The sequence below is a fragment of the Quercus suber genome, unplaced genomic scaffold, assembly GCF_002906115.3.
Source record: "Quercus suber isolate HL8 unplaced genomic scaffold, Cork oak 2.0 scaffold_273, whole genome shotgun sequence".
NCBI lineage: Eukaryota > Viridiplantae > Streptophyta > Magnoliopsida > Fagales > Fagaceae > Quercus > Quercus suber.
Genome location: NW_027069729.1, coordinates 76603 through 92238, shown reverse-complemented (window position 1 = coordinate 92238; position 15636 = coordinate 76603). Strand labels below are relative to the sequence as shown.

General features: G+C 32.9%; 1 pseudogene; it reads right to left on the bottom strand.

The window, feature by feature from the left end:
• Positions 1–281: 281 nt before the first annotated feature.
• Positions 282–11106, bottom strand: LOC112015715 (G-type lectin S-receptor-like serine/threonine-protein kinase At4g27290; annotated as a pseudogene).
• Between the last annotated feature and the right edge of the window lie 4530 nt (positions 11107–15636).

Below are 15636 nucleotides of genomic sequence, written 5' to 3'. Positions count from 1 at the left end.
TTAATATTATTATAACAAAATATATCATAGGAAAAAAGTTGGTAAAAGTGTTGTCTTTGTCAAAATAAAATACTCAAAAAATAAAAGAAAAGGCAAAGAGGATACCTAGTTCTGAAGGGCCACACGTATATAAAGTCTTGCCCACCATTGGAAGTAAACTAAATCAACCAGGTCAGCAAACCAAAGCAAGCAACCACTTCCTCCGTTCGTAATATCTCGTAATACTAAATTTGCAATGCTTGCATGAGCAATTTTTCAAACACATTCTTCACATTCCTGAGTCATGTTCCTATCAAACAGGAAGAAGATGTGTCAGGCAATTTCACCCCTTGTACTTGAGGAACCCATCCATTATTGCACCAATGGAGTCCTCGAACACACCCACCAGACCAATATGCTGAATTCCAATCTTTTGAAGATTTTGGTATGAATCCTTTCAAGCATGCACATACAGGAGACTCATTGACATTGCAGCTAGCGTATGCACCACAGTGGCCATAGTTTTGACACTCATCTGCCTGGTATGAAGTTAAAAGATCCCAACTTTGTGTGCGAGCCATCCATCTATACGCCAACCCATTACCTAATGAGTTTAACACATACCTTCAAAAACAAAATTTCTCAAAAGTTAGAAGTTTACTCATTATTTATATTTTCTCATTTTGATGAATAGCAATTGTCCAAATGCTTAAGGTATTAGATGAAAAAAATATTTAATCATTATTTTAACACTCTCACTCAAGTGACTATGTTTGCTATTCTTTGTAAGGAAGATCAGGATTCAAATCCATTCCTCCGAAGTTGTTGTAACTATTGAATTATAAAAAATTAAAAATTAAAAAAATACTCCACCACATGTGACATTGTTTGTGAGAGTTCAATACTCTTTTTGTTGTAATATCAAATTATTAAACAATAAAAAAAATTAAAAACATTAGTATCAAGATAAACTACTAATTATCTAAAAAATTTAAACCGTTAGAAAGTGGTAGATTTAATCATTATTTTAACATTTAACACATACCTTAACAAAATCGAATTGTTCAGGAGCTTATAATTATAATAGACCGCTTTCTCATTCAACACGAATTCATACTTGAACAACGGATTCGGTCTTAACCATGGCTTCCCTGTAAAATAAAGGCCATTCCAGGACCCTGGTCTACCTTTATTTTGTCTCCCTGCATACAAACTACTTGAGGGAGCCCTCGACGATCTAGTACTCCTGAAAATTCACCTTGAGCAGGATCTTCTGGCTCTTCCATGCTGTTAAATACCTATCTAGACCACTAGCTGAGTCCCATCCAATCTTCATTTCTGGTAGTAATGTGTCGCTTGGATGATCAAAACTCTGCCACAAAAAACTCTTTGGTCACTATTATTTCCATCTTTCACAACAAGATTTCCTGAATCCAAGAGCTGTGCAGTTGGATTATTGATCTTATTCCCTGCAGTTCTTGATATATTGGATGACCAAATAGTAGTATTTGTGCTATCAAGAAGGACAAGAATTCCTTTGTTGGTAACCTTGAACACTCCATGGTGATTTTTAAGGGGGTTTCTCTGTTGGCTACCCATACAACTGTGTCATTAGATACCCCGAACCATATTCCCACATACCGGCTTTTCGAACTACCTGGGCTGAAGAATCCAATTCATATATTCCACTAGCTGAAACCAAGGTCTCACCATCTCTGATAGATTGACTTGGAGTGATGGTGTCTAGTGTAGAGGAGGTTCTTAAGAAGGAGAGTAAGAAAGAGTATACAAACAGAGCTGAAAGGGCTTTCATTGATTTTCCAATTGGGGTATCACCAACTATTCAAGTGAGTTTACAGGGTTTATTTTCTTGGTCTTCTTTGCCCGACACAATATATAAGAGCCATGCACTCCTGAAGAGGTATGTGATTCATGTGTTAAAAGAAGACAAAACTGAGTGGTTGTTATGGAAACATTGATGAAATTGATCTCCCCCCCCCAAGAAAAAAAAAAAAAAAAACCAATGGAAAGAGTCAAAAAGAGAAGAAAAAAATTTTTAATATAATGATTGAAAGGGTGATATGCATCTTAAACATCATCACATTTTTAAAATTTGGGGTAATTAAAATTTTTGCCCTTAAGTTTTCAAATTTTGGATCCACACCTGTAATATTATATATCGTTTGGATTTAAGTAATTTTATTTATGCGTTATAATAAGGTGTCTGTTAAGTGTCACCTCAACTTAAAATACATAATTTTATGGATCTAATTTTGAAACTTTATGATTCTAAAAAATTTGGATCAAAACTTTAAATCAAGATAAAATCAAAATTATTACAAACTTTAAGGGTCCAAATTATAATTTAATCTTTTCTTTTTTAATGGTTAAGAAAAAAAAATCACAATCGTGTTTTGTGTATGATTCACAGCTCATTCCGATAAAACTTTCTTTTCAATGAAACACTAATTGAACTCATTATCTTCTTTTGTAACATGCTTCTCATTATTAATTATTATAGCTAAAGAGGCTCTTCTCAAAGATTCTGTTGGGATATGGGTGGAGGACCATTACTTTTACCATACATTATAAGTTCTAATAATCAACAATAAAGCTGCTAACGTTTTCATTAAAAAAAAAAAAAAGTCTTCTTTTCCCACATGAGTTGCTTTTTTATCTTTAAAAAAAGACTTGCTTTTTTAGGTCTTGTACTCGCCAGAAACGTCAAATGTTAGGTCTTGTACTCGCCAGAAACGTCAAACGTGAAACGTGTAACCAGTAGATAGATTCAAGTCTTGACATTGCTGAGTCAGTGAGTCTTCTTTCGCTACTTGACTTGCCTTTTTAATAAGTCTTTGGTCGTTTCAAACGAGTAACCAATAGTTAGATTCAAGTTTTGACGTTGGCAGAGCCAGGGTTCTTTTTGTTGGGGTGGATATTGCCTCGAAATCTCTCATCCTGCCAAAACGAGTAACCAATAGTCCTAATCATAATTATTGATTTGGACCTTCACAAGTATTGCTTTTTTTTTTTTTTTTCTTTTTTTCTTTTTTTGAGTTAGCTATAATATGCTAACCTTTTTTTTTTTTGAAAAACAAGTAGGTGAAATATTATTACTGAAGAAAGTCTTTTTGAAATACAGCTTATAATATGTTAATTTTGTAATTTGAACACTTTTCAACTTTTTTCTTTAAACCCCCAAGTATTTTGTGCATAAAAAAATGTCAATTAAGGCTCTTGGCTTCACAAGTATATTACTATTGGAACTTGACATAAATGTATATTCAGTATTTAGAATGAATAATTCTAGTAAACATTGATTCTCAAAAAACGAAAAAATTAAAAAAAAAAAAAAAATCTAGTACATTTGTCACAACTATTCTACGTGATAAATTATGAGTGGTAGAGAATAAAGATAAATAGTGAGTCTATATAATATTGATAGACAACTAATAATAGTTTGTCACGTAAGACAATTGTGGCAAAGTGTGTGGTACTAGAATTATTCAATTAAAATTTCAATCCTGAACAATTATTATAAAAAAAAAAAATCTTTTGCTAAATAAAACAACTAATTGATGTGTAACAGTATGGTTTGAATTGAGAAGATTAAAATTATCTGTTTCACATTAGATTCTACTTGTTTACCCCAGAAAAAAAAATTAGATTCTACTTTCTACTCTATGTAGCCCATAATGCTGGCCCAAGAAATCCCAACATTTTGGGTTGCATACAAAAGTATACCCAACTGATAACATAATCGGCTCATTAAGCACTTGGGTCAGAAAAAAGCCCATAAACCCAATCCCATACATCCTTCTCCTTTCATAAATTTTTCTCATTCGTTTTCGTTGCACTCTCAGTCTCACTGCAAGAGAATTTAGAAGAAGAAGAAGTAATTCAAGCTGGTAGGCTCTCCTTCTAAGATTAGATCTCAGCCGTCTATATCACTGATTTTTCTCTCTTTTTATTCATAGATTTCGTTGATTTGTGCTACTAAGATGAGTTTTTCTTTGATTTTCTTGAATTTTCTCGGAAACCAGACGGTCTTTTATGCTATCCGGATTGTTCCGTCCGCAATTTTTAGCTTCGTGATATTTTTTTTAAACCACACCGAGTATTGTTTGTAGTATTAATATTGCAATTATTATTATATTATTATTATCATATTGAAAATGTTGCAATTTTTTTTTTTTGGGACTTTGTGGATTATAATTCTATTTGATCCGGTTCAAAATTTCCGAATCCGTTAGATTTTGACAAAATTGAATGCTGTTTTGTAAAGCATTAGAGAGTGGACTTGGCATTGCAACAATTCTCTGCTTTATATGTAATGTTGTGATGATGATATTGATGATGATGATGCCTATAATTGAAGAAGGTATTTCATGCATCTCTCACATTGTTACAGTCCCACTGCGAGGTCCACACATTGTGAGAGACAAATATCCGTTATATGAGATAATTATTACTAATTTGCCATAATTGAGCTTTTTGTGCTCTCGAGATATGCATCATCATTCTCAAAGAATGCGGGTCCTATATAACTGTAAGGCCCATTCACTTTGAGAAAGAAGATGCATATATATAATGCATGAAATAATTATTACTCTAGTTGAGCTTTGTGTGCGCGCTTGCCCGTGTAAGAGTTGGTTGTATGATTTGGGTAGTGATCAGTTGTTGTTCATTTTTTTAAATCATGTTGTAATGTTTATAAGGTTGATGAGGATGTTTTATTCTTTAGGTGCTAAATACAAGTACAGTGTTTCTTGCCTGCCTTTTTCAGCTGGTCTCTGTGGGTTATCATTTCTGAATAACCAAGATGGTAAGAGTTTTTACTTTATTTTATACATATATATATATATATATATATTATTTAATCATATAATTTTCTACTTTCTGAATGCTGCTGCTTAAAGGAGAGAAAACTGAGGAAACTAGACAATTTTTCAAATGATACCAAGATTTAGGCTCTCTCTACTCAATAATCCATAATAATACATAATTTATTGTTTAGGAAGTGATCTCCCATAAGTTATAGACTGGGATTCAAATGTTTAAACTGGAGTAAGTCGTACACTTATTTCCATGGAAAAAATTTGGGCATTTTATATGTATATATCTGATGCAGATTGGTGTGAAGATCAACTTCGTGCATAGCACACAATCATTGAATTTGACTATTACATCTTATATAATTGTTCAGTTTTTATTTTGGAGCTCATAAAAAGTTCATATAGGATAGGTGCCCCAAAGTAGCAAGACTTAACCAACTAAAACGTAATAGTTGAATAAAACATTACCTTGTCAATTTATCTTTTTTCATGCTTCTTTTTTTAAAACCCGAATAATTTTTTTTTTGGGGCTAAAATAGTGTTTACCTTAGGATCGCTTCTAAATTGGTTTGTTGACTATGAAAACTTGTAATTTATATCATTAAGTATTACAACAATATCAATGTATCCTTTTTGTCAAGATCCATTAGAATCTTGATGTTGTTTTGGACAAAATATAAAAAATTAAACGAGGAAAAAATTTGATGTCAACTTTTAGGCGGGTTAACGACATCATAACAAAAGGGCACATTGAAATCACTATAATTGTCATTGGTGTAAATTGAAAGTTTTGATAATCGAAGGACTGATTTAGGACCCCAAAACTTAGAGGGTGTAAAGTACATTTTAGTCAAAAGAATTCTACACTTCTAAAAAACCACCTGATAATAATCATGTATCATTTAATGGCAATGCCAACATTTACGAAGATAACAATTCTGAGGGTGGCATTGCAATTGAAATCAATATTAGGAAGTTAAAATTGTCAACTATTCAGGAAAATTATGAACTATTATGAATGCAATATCCTGCAAAGAGACTCAACTCATTCCAATTGCTGAATTATTGTATGAAATTAATTCCAAACCTCTTTCCAATTTTTGTCAAGATTGAACCTATTTGGATGCTGGTTCAATTCATTTTTTGGCATTTTTGTTATTGCTTTTCCTATATTTCTAGTATATATCTGAATAGGATTTTGTTTGATTGTTTGTGTTGTGCTGTGTTTGATATTGCTTCTTAGTCACATTCATTTTGTGATGTATGTTGTTCTTGTCACATCCATCATAAGCGAGTCCAGGAAAGGTAAGTTCTTTGCTCTTCACTTGTACTTTTTCTTTGAGTTGAGTAACTAAAATCTTTGATTCCTGTGCTATCAATCTCAAGAACCATCCAACTTGCTCAACAGTCTTGCTACTATGCATCTAACAAAATTAATTTAACGTAGTTTTGCCTTCTAATTTATTTATTTAAATTTGAGGCTTTGAAGAAATGCACGTCTCCTTGATGCTCACTTTCATTCAATGTCATGCTATTCTTTTTTACCTCATTTCTGCTCAATGCTGATAAATAAGGATTGACATCTCCATATATATTCAATTGCGATATATATGTATATATATAGGTGTGGGTGTGTGTGTGTGTGTGTGTGTGTGTGTGTGTGTTTGTGAATGATATTATTAATTAAAAGATGGAATTCCACAGTTTGCAATATTCTAAGGAATTGGATATGTAAGTAGATGATCATTTCTTTAAGAAGATGAAAGTGCTCCAATATACAACAAGCATACCAGAGAAACTCCTAAAGAATTACAATCTTAAAGTTATAAAAGATCAACAAATTTTACAAAACAAGAACGAAGACTAACCAGCACACACATACAATTATACAAAGTTTCCTGGAACAGAGATTTAAGTGAAATCAATAGATCCTCAATTCCTTAAATAGTCTTGCTATTCCTTTCTCTCGAAATTATGCATGCAAGACATAGTAGAATTGATATTCTTAGAATGGTCAGACTTCCCTCACCAGCAAGCAAACAAATTAACAAGTTTCTTTGTAAAAGTTCCATCTTTAAACAAAAGCTATTACCGCTTTTGTATTCAGTGGTGAACAATTGCTTGCATCTTTCTTCTTCGGTTACTCCTTTTTGCTCTCAAGTCTCAAGTGATAATATCCTACCTTGCTTCTAACAATGTAAAGGAGATTTCATTTGTTGAAGACGCTTCAAGCTTTCTTGATGAATAATCTTCTCCAACTGGAGCCTCCTGTATAAAAACCTGGGTGCCTTGGATTGGGCAATGAATTCTCACTGCTTAAGAGTCACCTAAGATTAAGAATTCATCTATCAGTTCTATTGGCTTATCTTCAATCCATAGTCTCCATGCCTAAAACAAAAACCATATATTGTTGGAACGCTAGAATTACATGAGCATTGTATAATCAAATGATTTAACATGTCAGTACTCATTTGAAATGGAGAGTCCATTTCACTCGTAATATTTTTTGTACAAGTGTTTGTCATTTAAAAGTATTAATGACGTCACACTAGATACACATTTAAATTTGTAAATATTTAATATGAAGTATGAAATGTATCTATTTTAAATTAAGAGATCCTAATACCATTGAAATAGTGGTATCTCATTGTTAATACTTACATGTCCTAGAAGATTAAGGCGTTGACCTGAGTTACAAAATCCCTTGTTCTTCTTCCCACTCACGATCTCTAGTACTAAAACTCCAAAGCTAAAAACATCTGTTTTCACTGAGAAATGTCCATACCCGACATACTCAGGAGATATATATCCACTATAATATATCATTACAAAGTAAAAAGAAGTTAAAAAAAAATCTTCAAGTGTAAACTATAAAAGAAGTTCAAGAAACTCCCTACGTTCCAACAATTCTATTGGTATTATCCTCTATTTGATCTCCCCCAAATGTTTTAGCAAGGCCAAAGAAATTTTTGGGTTTATGATATTATCTAAAAGGATATTGCTAGCTTTGAGATCTCTATGGATAATTCTCAATCTTGAGTCTTCATGAAGATAAAGAAGCCCTCCAACAATGCCACCAATAATATTGTTGCACATACGCCAATCAAGCAATCTACTCTTTGTTTGGTTTGTCAATTGCATATTCTTGTTAGTACACTTGGCTAAAATCTCAGCAAAAGAATTCATTAATAAAAGAGAAAGTGGCTAGACATAAATGTGCTTGATTTTAATAAGGTTAAAGTTCAAACCAAAAATAAATAAGTCCAAGCTTTTGTTGTGCATGTATTCATAAATTAACAACTTTTCATTTTCTTGAATGCAACAACCCAATAGCTTCACAAGATTGTGATGTTGAAGTTTGGAAATTAAGATAACTTCATTTTTGAACTCGTTCAATCTTTGTCCAGAATTCTTTGAAAGCCTCTTTACTGCTATTTCTTGCCCGCCAAGCAATTCACCCTAAAAGGCAAAAGTTCAATTAAGTTTGGAAAAGAAAATAGTTCACCCCCATTAGTTTTTAATTTACCTTGTATACAGATCCAAAGCCACCTTCTCCTAACTTGTTGCTACTTGAAAAGTTATCAGTTGCATTAGATATGGTTGTCATATCAAAAATCAATAACTCCATATCTTCTTTCTTGCCTTCATTGTTATAATCGTTTTGGCATCTTATACTCATTCCTGAATAGGGAGTCACTAACTCATTAGGCACAAATAACTTCTTCAATTCTATTGTTAAAAGCTATTGTTGACCACCTTATCTACCATCACACATAACAAATTACTCAAATAAAAATCTATTATCCCACATAAGAAATTATCAGAATCCATGTCTTATAAATTACCTTCCTTTCTGAGTTTCATCCTCCTTACATATGAGACCAGCCCCAGTAACAGCACTACCATGACTAGCATTGCACTGCAGACTATGATTCTTATTTGTTTTTTCTGGCCGATGTGCCTGTTTTTGTCAATATGATCTGAAAGATCAAAGTAGAGTCAATATATGTTTTACTATGTGTGTGTGTGTGTGTGTGTGTGTATACACACATATATCCATTTTTCTCTTTTTTTAAGGGTAAGTTTTATACAAGCGCAGTAATTTAAAATAAACAATAAAACTTTGTTTGAAATTTTACGAAACTTTTGGAGTTTTGGTCGTAAAGTCTTATTTGAAATTGTAAATCTAAACTGCAGAAAGAGTTTTACTTAGAGTAGATTATGCAAATAATTCTAATATGACTATTGTGTGCCACGTGAAGAAAAAAGAAAATTTAGAAATAAATATAGAGGAAATTCACTTGGTACAATTATAAGACAAATTTTTTTACATAGTATATGGTTTTTGGTGTGAGTTCCAATTAATTCAACTAGTGAAGTCTCTTCCCTCACACACACACACTGATAAAGTCTCTGACAGTTGAATAAGAGATGTAAGATTCAATCCCTGCCTACACCAAAAATCAATTGGTGCCTTGAACTGATAATAAAGAGCATAATCATCAAAAGCGGATATTATAAGTTGAAACTTTATAAAAAAATCCTAATATGGAAAAAAAAAAAAAAGTTGGTAAAAGTGTTGTCTTTGTCGAAAATAAAATTACTCAAAAATAAAAGAAAAGGCAAAGAGGATACCTAGTACTGAAGTAGCCACACGTATATAAATGTCTTGCCCATCCATAGGAAGTATTACTATATCAACTAGGTCAGCAAACCAAAGCAAGCAGCCACTTCCTCCGTTTGTAATATCTCGTAATAACTAAATTTGCACATGCTTTGCATGAGCAATTTTTCAAACACCATTCTTCACATTCAATGAGGCTCATGTTCCTATCAAACTAGGAAGAAGATGTGTCAGGCAATTTCACTTCCTTGTACTTGAGAAACCCAGATCCATCATTGCAACTTAATGGAGTCCCTCGAACACACCCATTGGACCAATCTGTTGAATACCGATCTTTCGAAGATTTTGGTATAAATCCTTTCAAGCATGTACATACAGGAGACTTGCTACCATTGCAGCTAGCGTATGTACCACAATAGGCAAAATTTTCACACTCATCTGACTGGGCTATATGCAAAATCTCCCAACTTTGTGTGTGATCCATCCATCTAAGCCCCTGCCCATTGCCTAATGGGTTTAACACATACCTTGGGAAGACAAAATTGCTTAAGAAGTTAGAAGTTTATACTCATAAAATATTACTAATTTTAACAATCCCACATGACATTGTTCTCTCCTTTATAAGGAGAACAAGGGTTCAAACCCCTTCCCTTCAAATTGTTGTAACTAGGGAAAAGAAAACAGTTATCTGCCCCCACCTAACATTGTCTACTCTCTTCTATAAGGAGAACCAAGGATCAAATCCTTCATTGTTGCAACTATCAAAATATTAGTAACATTAAAATTGAAATTACTTCAATATCAAGATAATTTACTGATTGTTCCACAAACTTAAACCATTAGGAAATAATCAATTTAATCATTTAATCATAATTCTAATATTTAACACATACCTTAAGAAAGCATAATCGCTTGGGAGTTTATACTTATACTCAAAATAAATCTCTCTCATTCATCACAAATTCAAACTTGAAAAACGGATTTGGTCTTAACCATGGCCACCCCGTAAAATGAAGGTCATTCCAAGACCCTGCTCTAGTCTTTATTTTGTCTCCCTTCTTAGCAAGTAATTGTGGCAGCCCTCGACGATCAATCCCTCCAGAAAATTCACCTTGAGCAGGATTTTTTGTGCTTTTCCAAGATGTTAAATTTCTATCTAGACCACAAACTAAGTCCCATCCAATCTTCATTTCCGGTAGTAATGTGTCGCAAGGATAATCAAAACTCCGCCACAAAAGCTTCTCTAAGTCATTAATATTTCCATCTTTCACAATAAGATTTCCTGAATCCAAGAGCTGTATAGTTGGGTTATTCCCTGCAGTTCTTGATGTATTATTTGACGACCAAACAGTAGTATTTGTTGTGCTATCAAGAAGGACAAGAATTCCCTTATCAGTAACCTTCAAAACTCCGTTGTAATTTCCAAGTGGAATTTCTCAGTTGGCTACCCATACAACTATCCCCATTAGATACCACATACCATATTCCCACATATCGTCCTTTTGAACTACCTGGGCTGAAGAATCCTAATTCAAAGCTTCCACCAGCTGAAACCAAAGTGTCACCATCTCTGATGGGTTGGCTTAGAGTGATAGTTTCTAGTGTAGTGGAGAATCTTAAAAAGGAGAGTAAGAAAGAGAATACAAACAGAGCGTAAAAGGAATTCATTGATTTTCCAATTCCTCAATTTTCTTTGCCTGAAGAGAAGAAAATATGGACCTTAAATCTTCAAAAGCCATGCACTCCTAATGTTGGAGAGGTATGTGATTGTGAAGCAGTTAAAAAGACAACCTGAATGGTAGTTTTGGAAAAAATAGACGTAATTGATTTTTTCCCCCAAACCAATGAAAACAGTCGCAAACTAGAAAGGAACAGAAAATTGTACATCACATCCACTCGTGATCACAGTACATATCGAGTTTCACCCTTCTATAGGAGGAAGTATATATACCCTGTTACGGGTGTATGCTTCCTCCTTCTCACAAGCTGGTGGGACCCACAGTTGGTGGGTCCTACTCCTACCAGCTGTGAGAGGAGAGAAACATACACCCATAATAGAGTGTATTTTCTCCTCCTATAGCCTCTTTGAATTGCGGTTGGAAATAGAATTTTGAGCTGTATGGTATTTAGACAAAGAACATATTTTTTTCGAGAACAGGATCTTGTACATTTCACCGGACAAATATCTATTAAGTTAAACCTATAATAAATATTGATGTAGACAGACTCACATACTTTCCTTAAACAAAAAGACTATCAAAATTCAACACACAAGAAGTTTTGAGTACTAGTAGAAATCATTGGAACCAACAACGAAATCAAGTGAAATTTAGTGAGCTAGAAGGGAATCGTCGTAAGGATCAAAACTCATTGCTCTACAGCGATGATCTATGCCTCTTTTAGGGCAAATTCCTTTGTTTAGGCCTTTAATCAATTTTTTTTTGCTATCTATGTTAGTTTTTCTTTTTCTTATAACTTTCAATTTAAAAATCAAAATAAAATCTGTATGTTTAAGGACGTGTCATAGAGATTGCATAATTTGATTTTGTAATTTTTCCTATTTTCTAGTCTAATGTCATGCTTAACATGATTTAAGGGTTTTAGGCGTCTCCTAGCTGAGCTACGAGTATATTAGTGTCTAGGTTTTCTTTTCTATTAAAATGCATTGTAGCCTCCAAGGAAATTCAAAACTTGATTAATAAAATTTTAGGGAGTTTTCTTCTCTATTCTCTTGTGGATCTTTAGAACTTGAATTGGATTTTCAGGGAGTTTTCTTATTCATTCCACTAATTGACCATAACATACTTCACACAAGAATTTTACATGGATTAGAGTCTTCTACTCGTACTTGACTTGCTTACTAGTCTTTTTGCTCGCTACAACGACTAGTTTGATTCAAGATTTGACAATGGCGGTGACAGGGTGGTTTTTGTCAGGGGTGGATTGCATCCTGATCTGCCAAACCCACCTAGTCCTAATCATAATTATTGATTATGACCTTCACAAATTAATATCACTATTGGAATTTGACGTACGTGTTTAATTGCTATTTGAAATTTTCATCTAAACAATTATCCAATTTGGATATTAGGTGAACGTTTGGATCCCATGTCCACGTTCACATTTTGCGTTTCTTTTTTTCTTTTTCTTTTTTATTGACCAGGGCCTCCTATACTGTTAATAGGACATGAATAGTGCATTAAGGAAAATGAATAGTAACCCACGCATAAACAGTAACTTGCGCATAAACAGTAACTTTTTTATTGTTTTTAATTTTGAGTTTTCAACAAAATAAGTAATATCCAAATGCACTTTAAGTCTCTAATAAATCAAAACATTCTTTTAATATTTTCAATCAAAGTTTAACAAATTTTGAATAATTTAATCAACCAACCCACTTGTTAAAAGAAAAGAAACGCTTCTTCAAATGTTGCCATCATATAGTGGGTTTCAATTAGTTCAACTAGTAAAATCTCTAATGATTGAATAAGAGATTTTGGTTCAATCATTACCTACACCAAAAACTGACTATCACGTAATAAAGAGTTATCATCGAAAACAGATACCATTAGTTAAAACTCTCTAAAAAAATGTTACCATCATATATTTCAAATTTAATTCTTTTAAGTTCTTTTTCATGAAAGTACAACACTTATTTTTTAGGTTACATTTGGATTTAAGGATTAAAAAGTAGTATATTAGAAGAATAATTATTTGTGCCAATATTAAATGGCATCTTGCACCGAAAGAATTCCAAATTCAGATATTAATAAAATTTTATTCATAAGTATGGTACTTTTGTGGTTTCAACCTATAGAGCGCGGTGGTACTTTTGTGGGTATTAGATTAGACACGATTTGGCCCTTCATAATTATCAATAAAATAATAGTGATATTTCTAAGATGCATAATTAGGGTACATAATGAATACCACTAAAGGAAAATTCAATGTAAGCCTATCTTTAAAAGAATATCTTAATTCTTAAACTAAGATATATTTAGGCACTTGATAAAGATATCATACAAATCTCTGTTAAGTGGTGGAGCCCTATTTACTTCAATGGGTGCATTAGACGCGATTAATTACATCCACAAAAATTTTAAACAATAAATTCGGGCAGACACTATAGGTTATAACCAATATGATAAAAGAGATAAAGCAAGGAATAATGTATTCCTTAATATAATACCGTAATTTCGTAATGGTTTAAGCATTGGCAAGTTTAATAAATTTGAACATAAGTCCTTTTTTGTTTTTAAGAGAGTTTCAACCTATAGTGCCCACTTCTGATAATAATTCATTATCATCAAATCAAGATACAAATCAGTTTTTAGTATAGACAGAGATTGAACCACAATGACTTTATCAATTGAACTAACTAGAACCCACAAGTCTTTTATTTAATAATAAAAGCGAACTAATTAAAATCAATTTGGAATTGGATTTCTGGACTAAGAAGATTAAAATTATCTAATCCACATTTGGTATTAAAACTATGTTGCCCAAAATACTGGCCCAAGAAATCCCAATAGTTTAGTTTCCATGCAAAATGTGTAGCCAACTGATAACATAACATAATTGGTTCATTAAGCAATTGGCCCAGAAAAAGGCCCATAAAACCAAACCCCCATATCTTTCTCCTTTCATAAAATTTTCCCATTCGTTTTCGTTGTCACTCTCTCTCTCTCTCTCTCTCTCTCTCTCTGCAAGAGAATTAGAAGTCTGTATGAGTTTCATTGGTACAAAATTCTTACCGAGCGTCCAATAATGTAATTGTCTTTTCATAGGTCGAAGATGATTCCTGCTTACTTGAGAAACAATGTTTTTCTTTTGAATCTTTTTCCAAGAAGAAACTAGGTTGTTTGGGCTGAGGCAATGCACTCTCACTGCCCAACATCACAACAACAGACGACATGCTTGGCCTATCCTCAGGACGCTGTTGCACGCATATAAGAGGCTAAGATGGATGAAACGGAGCACTTCAGACAATGTGCACGATTGTACTAATCATTCTTCAGTCAATTCTAATGGCCTTCCCTCATTCCAGAGTCTTCATGCCTAAAAATTTAAAAATATCTGTTAGCGACACCCAAATTTTCATTAACTTTTTCACCATCACTGAAATAGTCAACAACATGTTGTGAAATTTGGTGTTTGTGGACTTGGAATATAAAAACATGATTTATCATTCATTTGTCCAACATATATATCTAAATAAGAAATTAGGTATTTGAAACTTACATATCCAATAAGGTTATGGATATGGTTTGGATGAAAAAAACCCTCTACTTTTCTTCCCACTTATGATCTCAAGTAACAAAATTCCAAAGCTAAAGACATCAAATTTTGTCCAGAATAGCCCATCAAAAGCATATTCTAGCACCATATAACCACTAAGGATTTTACTAGTTTTTAGTGAGAAAGACTAATTAGGAAAGAAAGTAGATTTACATCAAAAGAATGTCAAGATATAACCACTACAGGATCTCAAATAACCATGCAAGTGAGTTTACAAGGCTTATTCCCTCGGTTCTCTTTGCCCGACACAACATATAAGAGCCATGCATTCTTATATTTGAATGGTAGTTCTGGAAAAATACATGTATTTGATTAGTAATTGGCTTTTTTTTTCCCCAAACCAATGAAAAGAGGCTCATAAAGAAACGAAAAGAAAATTGTAACTTTAATGATCGAAAGGGCGATACGCCCTCTTTTAAGTTTTAATATTACATTTCAGGGAATAATGAAATTTTTTTTTTCTTTTTTAATCGAGTTGGCATTGAAAAAACGAAATTTACATGTCACTAGCCAGTAGGTTTATATGTAAGACCGAGTAAACTAGAATAAAACCAACTGGTTGGATTTATCCCAGCCAAAAAAAGTTATCAGAATCATGTTTCGTGAATGACTCAACAGCTACTCTCTCTTCAGTGAGAATAGTAGTTGACCGTAATGTTTCCATCAGAAAAAAAGTTGATCGTAGTGTACTTCACACAATGGCGGGCCAGGATCTAATTTGTGGGGGACAAAAATTACATTTGAGATCAATTTGCAAAATAACAATCCTTTCATGTGTACATTAATCAATATTTGAATGCAAGAAAATTTAAAATAAAATAACATGTTCATTATATTATTTATCTGTTAGGGGTTACATTTTGAAATTGTAGTTATAAAAATGTTATGTATGAGGGTTTT